This window comes from Chelonia mydas, chromosome 25 (genome assembly GCF_015237465.2).
Source record: "Chelonia mydas isolate rCheMyd1 chromosome 25, rCheMyd1.pri.v2, whole genome shotgun sequence".
NCBI lineage: Eukaryota > Metazoa > Chordata > Testudines > Cheloniidae > Chelonia > Chelonia mydas.
This window is the reverse complement of record NC_057858.1, coordinates 13,713,864-13,731,689: the sequence shown is the minus strand read 5'-3', so window position 1 is coordinate 13,731,689 and position 17,826 is coordinate 13,713,864. Positions and strand designations below refer to the sequence as shown.

Here is a 17,826-nt window from a genome sequence, read left to right as displayed (position 1 = left end):
CCATTGTAGAGTCCCGTATCCCTCCACCCGTCATGGGATGGGGGCCTGTTTCCCTTTCCCCACCGAGGAGCCCAGTATCCCTCCGCCTGTTGGAATGTGGGCAGGACCTGTATCCCTCCGCCTGTTTCCGTTTGCCCACCGAGGAGCCCAGTATCCCTCCGCCTGTTGGAGCGTGGGCAGGACCTGTATCCCTCCGCCTGTTTCCGTTTGCCCACCGAGGAGCCCAGTATCCCTCCGCCTGTTGGAGTGTGGGCAGGACCTGTATCCCTCCGCCTGTTTCCGTTTGCCCACCGAGGAGCCCAGTATCCCTCCGCCTGTTGGAGCGTGGGCAGGACCTGTATCCCTCCGCCTGTTGGAGTGTGGCCAGAGCCTGTATCCCTCCGCCTGTTCGAGGCGTCCCCCAGTGGTGTTCAGGCAGGTTCTAGCTGCAGGTGCAGCACAAGCGAAAGTGTCACAGCGCCCTGCCTAGAGTCTCTCTCCGGGAAGCTCAGTCCTTAGTGGCACAGTCCCCAGTACCGCGCCTTCCCTCCCCAGCCAAAACGTAGACCAACATGGCCATAACACACGTGTGCAAATGCTTACAGCCAACCCAACAGCGAACCCCACGAACAATCTTCAAGGAAGAAAAGGAGGACTCGTGGCACCTTAGAGACTAACCAATTTATCTGAGCATAAGCTTTCGCGAGCTACAGCTCACTTCATCGGATGCAGCTCACGAAAGCTTATGCTCAAATAAATTGGTTAGTCTCTAAGGTGCCACTAGTCCTCCTTTTCTTTTTGCGGATACAGACTAACACGGCTGCTACTCTGAAACCAATCTTCAGGGAGTGTCTGGAGCACCCAGGGCGGTTGTCTCGGCCTGTGGGCTGCCCTGGAACACCATCATCGCCGCTGGCAGGAGGTGGCTGGTCCCACTTCTCCTGGGACTGCCATGGCCTGGGGCTCCGTTGTCCCACCCTGCCATGGTTATTGCGTGTCTGAGATGCTCTAGGACACAGGGACCGACTCCGTGCTCCTCATCTCCCTCCCTTCTGGGATTTGGAGAAGGTGCCGCCCATTCCCCCGGAGAATGTCTCTGGCCAGGGGGACAACCCCATCTGACCCCAGCGCCACCTGTTTGTGACACTCCTGCTGCTTAGCACCATTGTTTCCCATCACAGAGACACCCAGCGACCCCAGATTTTTTGTTTGCCTTGTCTGTCTCTGTAGACGTCTGCAAGTCCCCTGTGACTCTTGACCATGCCGGCACTCCAGGTGTCAGTTTCCTGTTGAACAAAACGTCAGCAAGTGACACCCCAGCTTCGCTGGCGGGATGCTGCAGTGCTAAGTAGGGATCAGCCTGGCACTGCAGCCTCTTTCAGTCGATGCTTTATGATGCTGACACAATTTTTAACCAGCCCAGTGGATTGAAGATAACAGGGACTGGGGGTCACCTGTCTAAACCCAGACACCACTGCAAACTGCTTAAACTCACACCCACTGCGCTGCAGCCCACCGTCAGCCATCACAATGTGATACACGCTGCGTCTAGCAAAAATAGGTTTGATACGCTCAATCCCATGGTCAGCGGGAGTATCTGCCAGTAAGGCTCTCTCAGGGAAGTGAGAATAATTGCCTGGGATTAGTGCAGGCTTTTTTTCCCCCAGCCAGCATAAATAAATCTGTACCTATTTTGCTTCAGGGGGGCAGTTTGTCCTGTGCCACCAGCATGGGCTCTTTTTCTTGACTTTTCCTGTATTTTTTAGCTAGGCAATAAGGTCTAACAGCTTCCTGAATGTCGCTGTTCATTTGGGGCCAGTATAAAAAACACTTCTGGCCCTTCGCTTAGATTTTTCTATGTCTAAATGACCTTCATGTGTCCTTTAACATCTTCTTTTGCAACAATTCAGGAATCCCCACCCTGCTGCTTTGAAAAAAAATTCCCATCTCCTACAGAGAGTTCCTCCCTGGGTTGGTGCGAGCATAATCGGCCTGATGGAGGGCTGTTCTGAATCAGAGCACTGAGGGGAGGCAGCGTGAATCTAAGAGTCCAAATTATGTTCTGTCAACCAGTTGGGGTACAGTATAAATCAGTGACATGGGGAATAATCCCAACTAAATCAAAAGTAGTGTTTTAGCAGGAACTATTTAGGTTTACACCATAAATTACTGTAAACTCTTCCTCTGCTCTATTATCTGCTAGTATCTTAATTAAATTCACTTTATAGGTAACAATGAACATTTATGGAATGACAGAATTTGGAATTAGAAGATACCATGCACTAGAACATTAACCCCACCGGTGTTCGCTCCCTTTTCAGTTCCTCAGCGTTCAGCCTCTGCAAGCCCGGAGTTCGGAGGAAGAGTTTTGGGGCTGGTTAGTTCTCTCTTGTGCAATCTTTGGTTGCTGTTTGGAGTTCCAGCTGCAAGAAAGACAGCTGTTCCTCGATGCCATGTGTTGGCTTCTTGACTGATCAGTCCCTCGGCTCCTTTCTGGCTTACAGTCCCTTTGCTCTCTGAGAATTTCTCTGTTCCTGTCACTGCCCTTTGGATACCTTCGGACGCTCACCAGAAGTTGTGACGCAGTCCTTCCTGTTTTCTTATCTTCACTCCAGCTCACTTCCTCCTTATGTCCTAAGTCTATTCCCCTTTAATTACAGTTTATCTTTTATTACATCTTATTTCCCTCCCATTTCATTCTTGCTTGACTTTTCTCACCATTTGCTAACAATGTTTGTCTGATGATTTCTTAAAGACTCTTCTGTAAGTTTGGCCCTTGTTTATCTGCAGTCTTCTTCCTTTAACTTTCCTTTTTTTCCTGTTCTACCTCTGCCTTGTCTCTTACTGTCCCTTTTGTGGCTAGCCCTGCTATTCCCCAGGCTCGGTCTTTCCTCTCCCTCCTGAACAGGACTTTCTCCCTCTCAGCTCTGTTCCTGGCGCCCCTCTGACGACACGACTGGGCCCTAGCCACTTGTTGCATCCCTTCTTTTCTGGTGCCGGCTGCTGCCCCACTGGCCTCTCTGCCCCCCAGCACTGGGCAGCCTCCCTCTCACTCCCCCAGCCGTTTCTGCCACTGCCTGTTTCACCTGCTTGCAGCAGGGCTTCAGGAGGAGGGCAGGAGCCACCGTCTGCTCTCACTCGCTGTTTTTTCCCCTTTTCCTCTCCCGGGCTGGAGCTCACCCTGCTTCAACTGTCCTGAGACCCCCTCTGGAGTTCCTGGGACTCCCCACGAGCAGCTGTCCCGGGCTTCCCTCTTGAACAAAAACATTCTGAGCCCCACGAGGCTGCCTCCTCGCCACCAGCCTGCGCTGCTCCCTTTGGTGTTTGGGCCCAGCAGCCTCCAGTCCAGGTGGGGCGTTACGCTAGGGGGTGGGAATATGCTGGCCCAGCCACCCAGTGCAAATACTAGCCATCACTCCCAGGCAGGAGCCTGGCAGTCCCAGCTCACCGTTTGTGGGAGGCTGGAGGGGTGTTTTTTAATCAGATCGACGTGTACACTGTCGAGCTCTGGACTCAGCTGCAGCGCCCTTTTGACAAAAGCCTCCGTGATCAGCAGCTCTCTCCCCGGTTTGTATTCAACATGCAAAGCCTGCCACTGGAGCTGAACAACTGATCTCCGTATGCTCAGGGGAGCCCGGGGGTGTTTGCCGGTCCACCTTGGCCATCGCTGTAAGCGGTTTACGGTCAGTTTCAGCTGGCGCTGGCCTCCCATCAATAGAGTCATGAAACTTTTTATGCCCAGGGACTCAGGCCAAAGCCGCCTTCTCTATCTGAGCACATTGATACTCAGGTTTTGTTAGCGACTTTGTCAGGGTTCCTTCCCCACTCTGAACTCTGGGGTACAGCTGTGGGGACCGACATGAAAGACCCCCTAAGCTTATTCTTACCAGCTTAGGTTAAAACTTCCCCAAGGCACAGATTTCTTTCTTGCCTTGGGATCACTGCCACCACCAAGTGATTTAACAAACAATCAGGGAAAGGACCACCTGGAGTCCTATTCCCCCCAGAATATTTCCCCAAGCCTACACCCCCTTTCCTGGGGAAGGCTTGAGCCTATATCCTCACCAATCGGTTACAAATGGACGACAGACCCAAATCCCTGGGTCTTAGAACAATGGAAAAATCAGTCAGGTTCTTAAAAAAAAAGGATTTTATTTAAAGAGAAAAAGGTAAAAGAATCACCTCTGTAAACTTAGGCTGGTAGTTAGCCTTACAGAGTATCAGAAAATTCAAAGAGCACAGAGGAACCCCCCTCTAGCCTTAGTTTCAAAGTTACAACAAAACAGGGATAAACTTCCCTCTAGCAAAGGGAAAATTCACAAGTTGAGAAAACAAAGATAAACTCAAATGCCTTGCCTGGCTGTTACTTACAAGTCTGAAAGAGGAGAGACTTGTTCAGGAAGATTTGGAGAACATGGATTGATGTCCAGTCCAGTCCCTTTTAGTCCCAAGAGCCAACGGCCACAGAAACAAAGAACCCAAAACAAAATCTCTGCCCCCCACCAGATTTGAAAGTATCTTTTGTCCCCATTGGTTCCTTTGGTCAGGTGCCAACCAGGTTACTTGAGCTTCTTAACCCCTTACAGGTAAGGAGGAATTTAGGCTACCCCTATGGTTATGACACGATGTGACGCAGAAGCCGATTGTCTCCTGTTGGGACCGTGCTGCTGTAAGAGGGATGTGCCAGGCCCCCCGTTGGTGCTTATTGTCCGTCATCGAACCTCAGAACTGGGGCCTCCGTCAGTTTCTCGGACTCCAAGATTTGCATCCCTTGTCCTTTGGACACGCTCACAGATTGCTGGTTCGGGCAGCTAGGTGGGGCACATTTTCTCTCCACAGTTCCCCTGCCTTGTCGTTTGGGGCAAGCATGCTGGGGATGGCCTTGGCCTTCCTGTGACCTGCCCGTCCCCTCTGCTGGGCTAAGGTCTCTACACGGACTTTACATTTTCATTTATTCAGCTTTAGCCCAGCAGCTCTGGCTCTTCCTAGAGCTGCCTGCAGCCTCTGGTCACTCTGCTGTTCCCCCCAGGATGTGCTTTTATATTTACAGCTCCCCCTGGAAGCAGGAGTTTGCCGAGCAAGCCACAGAACATGAGGCCGGGGGCGCTGGGAACCACACCCTGCCCTTCCTCCCTTTCCTGGGGGTGAGACCCTCTCTGCTCCCGACAGCCTCAGCCACCATCCTCTTTCACTCCGTAACTTCTCAAACAACCGATGTGTGCGTGGCTGCTCTGGAAAGACATTCCCAAGGTTCACGCCTGTGGATGGCCCCGCACGCAGAGGACTTCGGGAGAGAATCAGTATTAACGATCCCTCATAAAAAATAGCAAAGAATAAACTGCTAATGATCAGTAACAAATCGCCCACAATAATTAGCCAATAACAACGCATTAACAGGCAGCAATGGTTCCTAATGAACAATCAGAACAATCGCTGGCTTCTGTCGGGGCTCGTGCTGGGGACAGTAAAACCAGACTCAGCTTTAGTATCCAAGTTGCAGAATTAGACACTAAATAACTGGTAACAGCTGCAGGCCTGGAGTGGAGAGGCTGGCTCTGCTCCTTGCTGACTAGCGGGGGAGGATGCAGTGGCTGAAATGCAGGCATTGCAAGGGGTACTTCCCCGCCCCCCAGGTCATTAGCACCACTCCAGGCCCAGGCGCCCATATGCTCCTCTTCCTTCCAGGATCTCCTTTCCCAGGAGTCCACAGAGGGGCGCTACTGTTCCCTAAGATCAGTCTCATTGCCCAGCCATGTGGGGCCTTGCTTGATGGCTACCATTTGCTCTGAAGGCTCTGCCAGGCTGGGGGGCTCCACCTGCCCTGACACAGGGAGATCTTTGCCTGCTGACAAGAGCCGGCTCAGAGCCGCCTGCCGCCGAGCTGCACCGGAATTAATTTGTCCCCGGCGGTCTGGCGTCTGCAGTGTCCAAGAGCAGAGGGGTTTGGCACAGCTGACTGGACGCAGCCGTGACTTAGACTCACAGAAGATCAGGGTTGGAAGGGACCTCAGGAGGTCATCTAGTCCAACCCCCTGCTCAAAGCAGGACCAATCCCCAACAATCCCCAACTTCGCCTGAGGCAGCGGAGATGCGGGGTCCACATGCACCATTGTGCACCCTCGTGTGCCTAGTGCAAGGACCCCGGGAGCTCCTGGTACACACAATCGCTCCCCTTGCCCTTCTGACTGGAGTCAGCTGGAAAGCCCCCAGCCAGCAGAGTGCACCGAGCATCCTAACGAGGGTGCCCCCAGCACCCTATCAGCCCCTGTGGCAGGTTACATGTTTACACCATTCTGACTCCCTCAATGCAGGGAAATAATGCAGCTGGCAAAGTAGGTTTGAGTCTGAACGCTTCAGAGTGATTGTAGGCCTCATGGGGCAGAGACTGTGGGGCAGAAGGGGCTGTGCACCAAGTGTGGGCACAGGGCAAGGAGCGGGACAAGGAGGCAAGAGGAAAAGTAGCAAAAGAAAAGCCATCCCCAGTTCGCGTTTTCCCTGGCGGCCCCAGAATCCTCCCCGGGCGAATCTTTAAACCCTTAATCCCGTTCTCTCCCTGTCGCCGAGCCCGTCAGCCGGGATCGGGTCGGCGAATGCCCCGCGCTAGCAGCCCCTCACAGCTTGAGCCCTCACTCGGCCAGGATTAGCCGCCCGCTCGGCATGTGTCAGGGGCTCCCCCTCGGGCATTATTTGTGGCTCTGCTGCGGCTGCTGCTGAATGGGCATTTACCCAGAGGCCAAGGACAGTGCAGGGAGCCGTAAAGTGCAGGCTTCAGCCCTGCCCATCCCTCCCCTCGCCTGGGTGCCTGCCCGGCGTAGGGTGGGTTCCTTCGGGTCCAGTGCTGCCCCTGGCCAGTGCTGGAGATAACACCCCTGCACTGCCCCAACTAGGGCCAGCCATGGTGCGGGAGGCGAAAGCTTCTCGAAGGGCGGGGATCTCTCTGGGGGTGGGGTTCCAGGCCCTGCCCTGGACCTGCCCAGGTTTAAAGCCAGCGCCCCCCGTCACCTGAACACCTCGCGCCATGCTGCAGCCAGGACTCTGCTCTCGGGACGTGACTCAGGAGCCTCCGGCTGCCCCGGGACGTGCTCGGGGCACACACGGTGCCATCAGCACCGTCGGCACAGCCCTGGGGAGACACGGTTCCTGCCCTGCCCAGCTCACCGCCTCGGACAACGAGACACTTCATCCCAGGGCAGGGGCCGCCGAGTCAAACCCGGCCGGGACTGGTTTTATACGCACTTGCTGCCGGCAGCTCTCCACCACCTGCCCCTCTGCCCGGCCACAGTTCCTTGCAGGGGTGAGGGGAGCAGCGGGCCCTATGAAGAGCTGTGAAGGAGAGGTGGGCAGTGGCACCGGGGTCGGGGCACGTGGAGGTGGTGGTGGAAGAAGTTGGTCGACACCTTGAGGCAGCAATGAGGGTGGGTTGGCAGCGCAGGGCTGTCAAGGGGAGGTTGAGATGCTTGACCGGGCTGCTGTAGGGGAAGCGATGCTGAGCGGAGGTGACGCAGGGGTCGGGGAAGCCAGCGAGGAGGGGGCGGTGACCGAGGCCAGAGGAGATGGTGAGGGGCCTGTGGGGAGTTCTAACCGGGTGCATAGAAAGATAAAGTCTGAGCTTCGAAACATGCTGGGGGCAGCAGCAGTGAGGGTGGGGACTGTGGGGTGAGTCTAAGCATGGTCCTTGCTGTGGGGCTCTGCTCATCATGCAAATTGCCCACACGCTGCGGCCGGCTGTGCATTCACTGGCATCGGGGCTTTTAACCTAGTCACCTGGGGCATCTTCCCAGCTCCTTGCTACCAAAACCAGATCCTCTGGCTCCTCAGTCTGCTTTGTAATCATAGGGTTGCTCAGGATCGTGGGGCTGAGACCCATCAAACTCATTCCACCCTCCAGGCCAGGAGTGAGCCCTTAGCATGTAACACCTGACCTGGGGCTGGATTCGAACCTGTGACCCAAAGGTGAAAGGCTCTGTGTTCCATCCTCTAGGTTCCCAGAGCAACTCTCAGGTGGCGGAACAGGAGCATAGGAAGAGACTGAAATGGAATATGAATAAAACATCCTCCTGTGTGGCCTGCGCTGTGAAAACCCATCCGCACACTCCCTGGTGCAGGGAGCAGAGCGATGTAATGAGGGGGGCAGCGCATTAATAGGATTGCAAAGCAGGGTCACTGGGTATTAAGCTAACTAGAGAGCGGCCGTAATGAGGAGCATTAATTATTACCGTACGTCTCCTGCGTCAGAGTTGTCAGGAGAGCAGAGCATGTTAGCCTGTGCATTCGCAAGAGCCATTTCACCCGGAGGAGAACTAGAGATTTACAGCCCCGGAGCCCCATGCTTGTGCTGCCTGGTGGTGGATTAGCTGGGTGAGAAGGACTTTATCACTGTGAGGGCTGGAGGTGGTCTGGGAATGACTTTCCTGCCTGGCACTCTGTATGTAGGCAGGAGCAGACTTCTGGCTGGCAGAAGGGGGTACAATTCTAGCCCAGGCAATGGCATGGTACTGCTTATGCTGGCAGGAATTGGGCACCTCCTCATGTGGTGGCCCGGTGACTTTGTGGGGCTGGCTGTTATTCCATGGCCCATAGAGTACAGCACAGAAATTAATTATCTCATGCCCGGTTTACAGAGTCACACGTGCCTTGCCCAAGGTTGAAGCTGGTGTCAGCAGTGGGATTAGAACGCAGGAGTTCCCGGCACCCAGGCCTGTGCTCAGGTGACTCGCTCACCCTTCTCCTATGCATGCATCTGTCCTGAGCGGGAGCACTCAGGAGCATGGGACTCTGAGGAGATGCTGTCAGATCCACCTCCTTTGGAAGGCGGGAGCAAACATCGCAGTGCTCAGCCCCGGGAGCTGTGGATCAGAGGGGATCCCCAGGAAAGTGTCCTGAGCAAAATAGGACACGCTGGAGTCATGTGGGCGTCAGAGATTCCCAAGATGAACCCAGCTGCTCTCAGCATGTCAGATCCTGTCAGCAGTGAGCCCTTGTGGCCAAGAAGGCCGACGGCATATTGGGCTGCATTAGTAGGAGCGTTGCCAGCAGATCGAGGGAAGTGATTATTTCCCTCTATTCAGCACTGGTGAGGCCACGCTTGGAGTACTGTGTCTAGTTTTGGGCCCCCCCACTACAGAAGGGATGTGGACAAATTGGAGAGAGTCCAGCGGAGGGCAACAAAAATGATTAGGGGGCTGGAACACATGATTTATGAGGAGAGGCTGAGGGAACTGGGGTTATTTAGTCTGCAGAAGAGAAGAGTGAGGGGGGATTTGATAGCAGCCTTCAACTACCTGAAGGGGGGTTCCAAAGAGGATGGAGCTCGGCTGTTCTCAGTGGTGGCAGATGACAGAACAAGGAGTAATGGTCTCAAGGTGCAGTGGGGGAGGTATAGATTGGATATTAGGAAACACTATTTCACTAGGAGGGTGGTGAAACATTGGAATGCGTTACCTAGGGAGGTGGTGGAATCTCCATCCTTAGAGGTTTTTAAGGCTCAGCTTGACAAAGCCCTGGCTGGGATGATTTAGTTGGGGATTGGTCCTGCTTTGAGCAGGGGGTTGGACTAGACGACCTCCTGAGCTCTCTTCCAACCCTAATCTTCTATGATTCTGTGATTCTATCCCAACAATAAAAGCATAATAATAAAGTACAGCACCTAGCACAGTGGGCTCCTGGTGCATGACTGAGGCTCCCAGGTGCTGCCACCATAGAAATAAAACACTAGTAAGATTTTAATAACGATGGTTGTCTGGGAGTATCTGCTTCGCACACGCTCCCCGAGATCCCTTTAGTCCTCCCATTCAGTCTATAAATGAGCCCCTCTCCAGAGGGATAAACTATTTCAGCAAATGCCCTCAACAAGTGATTCAACTCACTACCCGGTCATTTCTGAAGGGCATAAAAACAGTTTATGGCTTTACATAATTAGATGCATTGATGCCAGGTTTTTATCCCTGAAGGGGAGTGCAGCCTTGCTTGCTTATTTCTTCTCCCTTCTATTTTAAAGCAATTTATGCAGCCAGTCAAAGTCCCTCCTCCCCAGTTGCAGAGCTCAGATTGCTCCTCATGGATATCCTTTCCTAGATGAATGACTGCTTCAAACACAAGCATAACAGAAAGAGAGGCCAGTGAGCAGGAAGGCTGGGAGGGGGGCACACAGAGGGTGGTAAAACAGGTGTGCCAGGAGGAAGGGTGGGGCAGTGTATATCTCACTGCACAGCCATGCATGGGAAGAGGAACCAAGATGTGTAGGGCAGGGTTATTCTACAGGGGAAAGGAACACAGCTTTCAAAGTAGCTGGGGAAAATGCGGGATCTGAAAATGCCAAGGCTGTGCAGGGCTGGTGGAAAAACGTGAACCGCAGGGTATTCATGTTATGGTGGGCAGTCATCACGTGGCACCGTTCCACGTCGCCTCACAAGTTCTTTGTCTCAGTGTACCGTCCATGAGGAAACACAGCATTGTTGTTTTGTTATGTTAAAGCTTTGGGGGAAGCGGTCGCAAACAGCAGGAGTTTGTTGCCTGCTGTAACCTTCGTAACTAGAGTAATTTCTCAGGGTGGAGTTGCTCCCAAGCAGCCAGGCATTGATGTTTGGGCTGAGAGTCCTGACAAAGGGGATTTGCTGCATGCTGTCTGTGGCCACCTCTGTTCCAGGACTGGTATGTATAGGGTAAATAAACCAGTTACTCTCGGAAAATACCCAGATTCCGTATCACTGATTTCTCCTCAACAGGAACTGATCTGCAGCCTCCCGCACCTCCCCATGCCTGCTACCACTCCATAGAGTGGGAAACTGATGCACAGGAATGGGGAAGTGCCCTGCTTAAGGCTACTGAGAGGGTCAGCAACAGAGCTTGGAATAGAACCCAGGAGTCCTGATTCTTGTGTTCACCATTAAATCATGCTGCTTCCCTCTACAGCCAGGCCATGGTCAAAATGGAGATGGGGCAAAAATAAAAGCCCCAAACCTTGTGGCTTCAGCTGAGGGAAAAATCTTTCTCCAAGTGTGGAAGGGATGGAACAAGTCTTCCTGGCTCCGGGGCATCAGCTGATCCCAAATTAATGGGGGTCAGGAGGGAACCTCCCTGGGGGAATTTTATCCCAGTGCTGCCCAGTGCAGACCATCTGCAGCATGTGGCACTGCCCTCTGTCAGAAAGCGGGTCCTGGGTTGGACGTCTCAATGGTCTGATCCAGGCTGGCAGTTCCTGGGCGCTAGCCTAAGAATCCCCACTTCACAACTCCAGTGTTTTCAAGTGCCCCTACAGTAGCTAAGCTACTGGACTGTGCGACAGAGTGGGGCAGACAGAGAGAGAACGGTACAGAGAGAAACCCAAAGCTGCGGGGGAGGGGCATTATGAAGCGAGAGAGGATGTTACAGATCCCCAAAAGCCCCCAGAGATCAGGGCCCCTTCTAAACATTGTTTAACTAAATGAGGTGGGTCTTTTTGGAGCTGCTGACTCTAGAATTCAGCTGGGACAGCAGGTTGTCCTAGAGAGATTACAGCCCGGTAATTATGACCTGGGGCACTTGGGTATGCCCTAAGGCATCTTGATTGAAATCTAGCCACATGTAGCCCATTCCCCCCGTGGGGGGTGTGTGTGCAGGGAGCAGGGCCGTCCATGGAGTCTCTGAGCTTGCTGATTTCTCGCCTCTGTATTTCTCGTGCTCTCCCCATTGGGCTCGCTCTGCCCAGTGATACCTTCGGGCCATGGGTAGCTCCATCAGCCCGCAGCCCGTGGAGGGGGCTCTGACTGGGAAGTTCTCTACCATGGCTTAGTGGCAGAGGGTGTGAACCCTGGAGATTCAGCCTTGGAGGGATGGGTTTAAATAGCAAAGTCCGCCTCCAAGTGCCGGATGGGGAGTGGCACGGGGGTCCATGGGGGGGGATTAGCCAGGCCTTTTTATGCTCTTCCCCTGGGGGCCTTGCTGATATCTCAGACAGCACAGCCCACCTCACCCCTTAGAATGGGACTCCGGTGCTGGGGTGTTTGTCACAGCTGGCTGAGAAATGCCATCCATGCATCTGCCACGGGGCTCGCAGCTCCTCCCTGTCCCTCCCAGGATCCAGTAGTTAATTTGTTGCTGGGTCTGGGCGCCTGAGTCCCCTGGAAGCCATTTGCATTCAGGGCGGCCTGTTCTGCCGAGATAAAGAATCCAAGACCCTAGCGGGGAGTTAGCACCTTGGCCGTGTCAACGAAGAGCCCAACACACCCAGAAGTGCATGTGAAGGGGGCAGAGATAATCACAGACTCGGAGCCTCAGGGGGAGCTTAGTCCCGCCCTGTTTGAGGTGCGTAGGCTGGCTGGAGAGCCATGTGTCGTCCCCGCCACGCTGTGTCTGTTCTTACGAGCGACACAGGGTTGGGCTGGGGGATCAGGAGGGGTTCTCCAAAGAACCAGGGCAATAGACGATGTTGGGGATTCAGAACATGGAGCTCCTCCCACTGGGTTTGTATCTGGCTGCCAGAGACTGGGACCGAATGACAGGGGATGGGTCACTCGATAAATTGCCCTGTTCTGTCCATTCCCCCTGGCACCGGCCACTGTAGGAAGACAGGATACGGGGCTAGATGGACCATTGGTCTGATGCTGTATGGCCATTCTTATGTATTGGCGGGGGGGAGGGGGGTGGCAGTGGGTCCGCTCTGCCCTCTGGAGGCGAAGTCAAACCAATCTCCAGGCTGCGTGTGGTTACTAAAGATCCCATGTGGTGTTTGCCATAAGGGGCAGGGCATTAACTTTGGTGTCCTGGTTCCATTCCAGCTCCATTCTGCCTCCTCGTGGTGTTAGCCACGTCCCACATCGCTCATCACTTCCCATCCTGCCCTGCAGAACTGGCGCCAGGTCAGCCATCATGCGGCAGGAGAGGCGCTGTCTAAAGGGGAGATCTCGCTAGTTACCCAAGCTAGTTCCCCGGGCTCACCGGGCAGGGCCGGTGGTGGTGGCAGCTGGCTGCCTGCCTGCCGCTGGAGGTTAGGGAGTTACCCACAGGGATGCGCTGGGATGTGCCTCAGCGGATCATTTTGCTGTGGCTCTTGCGCTGTAATTGGGGGAAAAATCAATCACAGCACAGGCTGGGGAGCGCCATTGTGTGCGTCGTTAATTCTGACGAGGCTGAGTCCTGGTGCCCTAATTGCCATCCGCAGCCAGCCAGGCAGAGTCTCTGCTAACAGCCTGGTCAGCAGCAAGACCCTTGGCTCTTTCCCGGTGGTTTCTGGAATTGCTGCAGGTACGGACGGACGGGTGAGCCATGGGCAGCAGTGAAGATGTGGAGTCAACACCAAGCCAGGCCCTCTCCCTCCGAGATGGGCTTAGCTGATGCCGGACGATCGAAGCCCATGCTGCAGGGTCTCTGGGGAAGGGAATGGGGATCAAGCCCACCTGCCGGGTTATGGGGTCCGCTTAACAAGGGTGTGGGAAAGTCTGCAAAGGCTTTGACTCAGGTGAGGCTGCGCCTGGAGACAGATTGGAGCTGAGCATTACGGATAGATCCAGCCACGCGGAGAAAGCCTCAGCATGAAGCCTGGTGCCAGCTACCAAGTTCCATGCACCGCGGGATCTCATGCCAATGTGGGGGTATCTCCTCCAGGCTGCCAGCAGCCTGGCATGAATTGGCTAACATTCAGTGGTGAAGCAGTGACGGGGTATGCGGCAGACCCAGGATTAACTGGAATCTACCTGAAACAGTTCCAGGCCATCCTGATGTGGACTGTGCTGTGCTGTACAAGCTGGGAGGGAAATTTCTAACCCAGTTTTTCCCAAGTCCCTTAATCTGGAATGCGGCCCTGGTGTTTGGGCTGAGAGGCACCAGGTCAATACCATCATACTGGGGGTCATCGGGTGGTGCCGTTACCGTCTCCAGATATTTTGCTTCGTGAGTGAGCAGTGTCCTTGAAGCCACGCTGTGTTGTTGTTAGTCTGGTACTGTAGCAAGCAGCAGGGGAGTGGAGCTCTCACTGGAGTCAGTCAGGTCCTAGGGCAGAGTGGCTCCCCGGGAACTAGTCCCCTGGCGTTTGGGCTGAGAGTTCACAGATTCTATGGCCGCATCGACCCCTGTGATCATCTTGTCTGACCTCCTGCGTAGCACAAGCCAGAGACTGCCCTGAATTAACTCCTGTTTGAACTCAGAGTGCGTCTTTGAGAAAAATAGCCAGTCTTGATTTTCAAATGTCCAGTGCTGGAGAATCCACCACGACCCTTGGTAAATTGTTCTGTCAGTGTTTAAAAACAATCGTGCCTCGTTTCTAGTCTGAATTTCTCTAGGTTCAATTTCCAGCCATTGGAGCTGGTTAGACCTCTGTCTGCTAGACTGAAGAGCCCTGTGTTATCGAATTTGGGCTCCCCATGGAGGTACTTGTAGACTGATAAGTTGCTTCTTTGCCTTCTCTCTGTTAAACTAAATAGATTGAGCTCCTTGAGTTTTATCACTACAAGGCAAATTTTCTAATTATTCTCGTGGCTCATCTCTGAACCCTCTTCAATTTATCAACATCCTTCTTGAACTGTGGGCACCAGAACTTCACAAAGTATTCCAGTAGTGGTCGCATCAGTGCCAAATCCAGAAGCAAACTAACCTCTCTACTCCTACTTGAGATTCTTCTCTTTATGCATCCCAGGATTGTACTGGGAGCTCATGCTCAGAGGATTATCCACCGTGACTCACAAATCCTTTTCAGAGAGTCACGGCTTCCCAGGATAGTCCCCTGTGCTCTGGGTATGGCCTGCATTCTTTGCTCCTAGATGTTGGACTTTACATTTGAACAAAAGTTCGGACAGAGGGGAGTGGCTGTGTACCATTTGTGGCCACCTCTGTTCCAGGACAGGTATATATGACATAAATAGTTACACTAGGAAAATACAGCGACTCCACTTCACTTATTCCTCCTCCAGTGGAAACTGACCTGCAAGAATATGGCTCAGCAGAGGGGTGACAACAGCATTTATTGCAAGCTCTAAGATCCAGCTTAGAGCACACAAAGGTGCTAATGGCATCAAGCATGGCGCCAGGGGATACCACCATGGGGGTTTCCATTTGCACGTGGTTTCTATTTTCATACATGCTGGCGCCACATAGAAATTGATGGCACCAAATGGAAGGGTCCCCACCTAGACTCTACAGCATTTGATAAATGCCTTGAGGTAGATTAATCCTAGCAGTGTAGTTCTTCAATGCCCCCCTAGGGAACGCCATCCCAGCCAGAGAGCCTGGCGGGTTCTGGGTTACTCCTGTGGAGCGGGACACGGCTTTCTCTGGGGCGCTGCTCTGCATACAGCTCAATTCCTGGTGGGGCTGGAGGGCCAAGTGCAGGGAGCTATAGTGGGGATGGCAGGCAGGGAGCGTGCAAACACAAACCTCACAGTTACAGCTGGTACTCGGGCCTCAGAGAGACCAGGTGAATTTGCAGCTCAAAGATTTCCCAGCATGGCTTCCCCCCTGCCACACTGCGTGCTGGCCTGTGCACCAACGAGCCTCGGTTTCTGGTCTTGGCACTTCTATAGACCAGCCCGCTGCACCCATGGGACCTTTGTTATTCACCCCAGGACCCAGACCTCTCGCTGTCCCCATTCCACACCCTGGGGCAGGGGTGGACAGTGTTGCTTTAAATAGTGTGGGTGCCATGGCAACCAATAGGCCTGGGGATGGGCCTTTAGCCCCTTTCCACTGTCAACTCAATAGTCTGGCCACCACAGGAGGCTCTCTTAGCAGTGGGGCCCAGGCTGGAGGGACATGGGGAGGAACAGAGCCTCTGGCCTGGGCCCATCACATTTGGCAAGGACAGACTGGTAACGTGTGTGACGAAGCGGGACTGTTCTTAATGTTTCCTCTGAATAGTGTGGGGGTGCCTCAGTTTCCCCTATGCAGTTCTTAAGTATCTAGGGGGTGGGATAAGGGTGTATGATCATTGCAGAGCCCTAGAGGGCAGGTGTGTGCAGGGGTCTGGACACAGAGAATGGCCGACACCCTGTTTCCTGGCAACTGATGGCCTGGCCCTTCCCCCCTGCAAGATGAGAGCTAAAGGGTTGGAGAACAAAGGAATCAGGTGACCTCCTGGCCCGGAAAGGGACAAAGCCCAGAGGAAGGGGGGCTGGAGAGAGTTTCAGTTTGGGGCTGGTTGGGGACATGGAGTGAAGTGCAGACGGGGTTGTCTGGCTGACTGCCCCCCAAAATGGACCCGGCTGAGGAGTCCTGTTTTCTGCACCTACAAACTCTGTTTTAGGCCATGTTCCTGTCGTCTAATAAACCTTCTGTTTTACTGGCTGGCTGAGAGTCCCGTCTGACTGCGGAGTTGGGGGGCAGGACCCTCTGGCTTCCCCAGGACCCCGCCTGGGCAGACTCGCTGGGGGAAGCGCACGGAGGGGCAGAGGATGCTGAATGCTCCGAGGTCAGACCCAGGAAGGTGGAAGCTGTGTGAGCTGTGTGTCCTGAAGACAGGCTGCTCACAGGAAGGAGACTTCCCCAGAGACCTGACTGGCTTCGTAGGGAGTAGCTCCAGAGCCTTGCCCGGGGACTCCGGGACACCAATATTTGGCTAGAACAAGCTCAGGGAGATAGGGTTGCATTACTAGTTAGGTAGTTCCACATCAGATAGTTGGGGGCGAGGGGGGTGGGAAGAGGGTACAGTCTCTGGCCTGTATCTCAAAAAGCCCCCCTCCCTCCTTACTATGTGAATTGGGGTAGCTCCTAGAAGCCCCAACCTAGGGCAGGCCCCCACTGCGCCAGGCAGCTCTTCAGGGCAGCGCTCCCAGTTATATCTCCAGCCTCACAACATTTTCTTTAAGCCTCAACTTCTGGATTCATTTGATTAAGTGCAAGTCTCTGTTTTCATTTTATTAAAAAAGGGTAAGTTTCTGACTCTGCTGGTTGTAGAAAAGAGATGGAAAATGGCTCCAGGACCAGAAAGCAAAGGGAAAGAACCCACTAGTTATCATCCCGTTTAAATCTCTTCACTTGGAAGCCAAACTCATAATCTTTGGTGCCTGGCTTATGGGCTCTGATCATTTGAGGTTCACAATACTGGCCAGGGAAAAGGAAGTGTCATTCACCCCATCTTCCAGAGAAGGAGATGCAGGGACTTGCCCAGAGTCATACCCTGCCAGGACTGGAGCCCAGATCCCTCAGGCCTGTGCCTCCTTCCTTCAGAGGCACCTGCTATTTCGCATTCAGACAACCCTCTCCGGAGGAGGCATATGCTGCGTTCCCTCACCAGAGATTTAGCTTTTATTCTTGGCTACAGCAAAGCAGAGCCCTGGAGGTTTTCGGAGTATGTTTGAGAGGAGAGAAGAGGGTTGCAAACATGCAATTAAGAAGGAGAATTGTTAATTGCAGCTTAGAAAGGACTCCTGATCTAAGCTGATATTTAGCTACTTTATCTTCCACTCTCTAAAGAGCCCTGCCCAGAGCAGAGCACCCCCTCATTGCACCTGCATCCCAGCCCCCAGTGACACAATAGCCTGAGTTTGCTAGGGCTGCTTTTATACCTGGCTCCCTGCTGCCGGTGTCAGCACTCATGCAATTAAGCACAGCTTGGGCCAATCAACCTAGCTGCCTGCCCGGACCAGATTGCCTGACACCCTTTCATGCCCAGACAGCCCTGCTGCTAAATCCATACCAGCATCTCCAGCACTGCGCATGCTATGCGAGAGCACAGAAAAGGGCCCTAGCAGAAGAAAGTCATGGGCCGTCCGGCCTAGCCCAGAGGCCTGTTTCCAGCCTGCTCTGTGCCCCCTGCTGCAGAGGTAGCCGATAGCTCTGCAGTGCTAGAGAACCTGGGGGCTGGCTGGAGGTGCAGCAGCGGGTGCTGTTTCGAGTGAGCAAAGCACATCCCTGATTTCCAGTGTATGCTGACTATGGGCT

General features: G+C 53.8%; 1 protein-coding gene across 6 annotated transcripts in view; it reads left to right on the top strand.

Annotated features, from left to right (window-relative positions):
• Nucleotides 1-17,826, top strand: part of NCAN (neurocan) — an 81,294-nt gene that overhangs the window by 24,335 nt on the left and 39,133 nt on the right. The window lies entirely within an intron of this gene.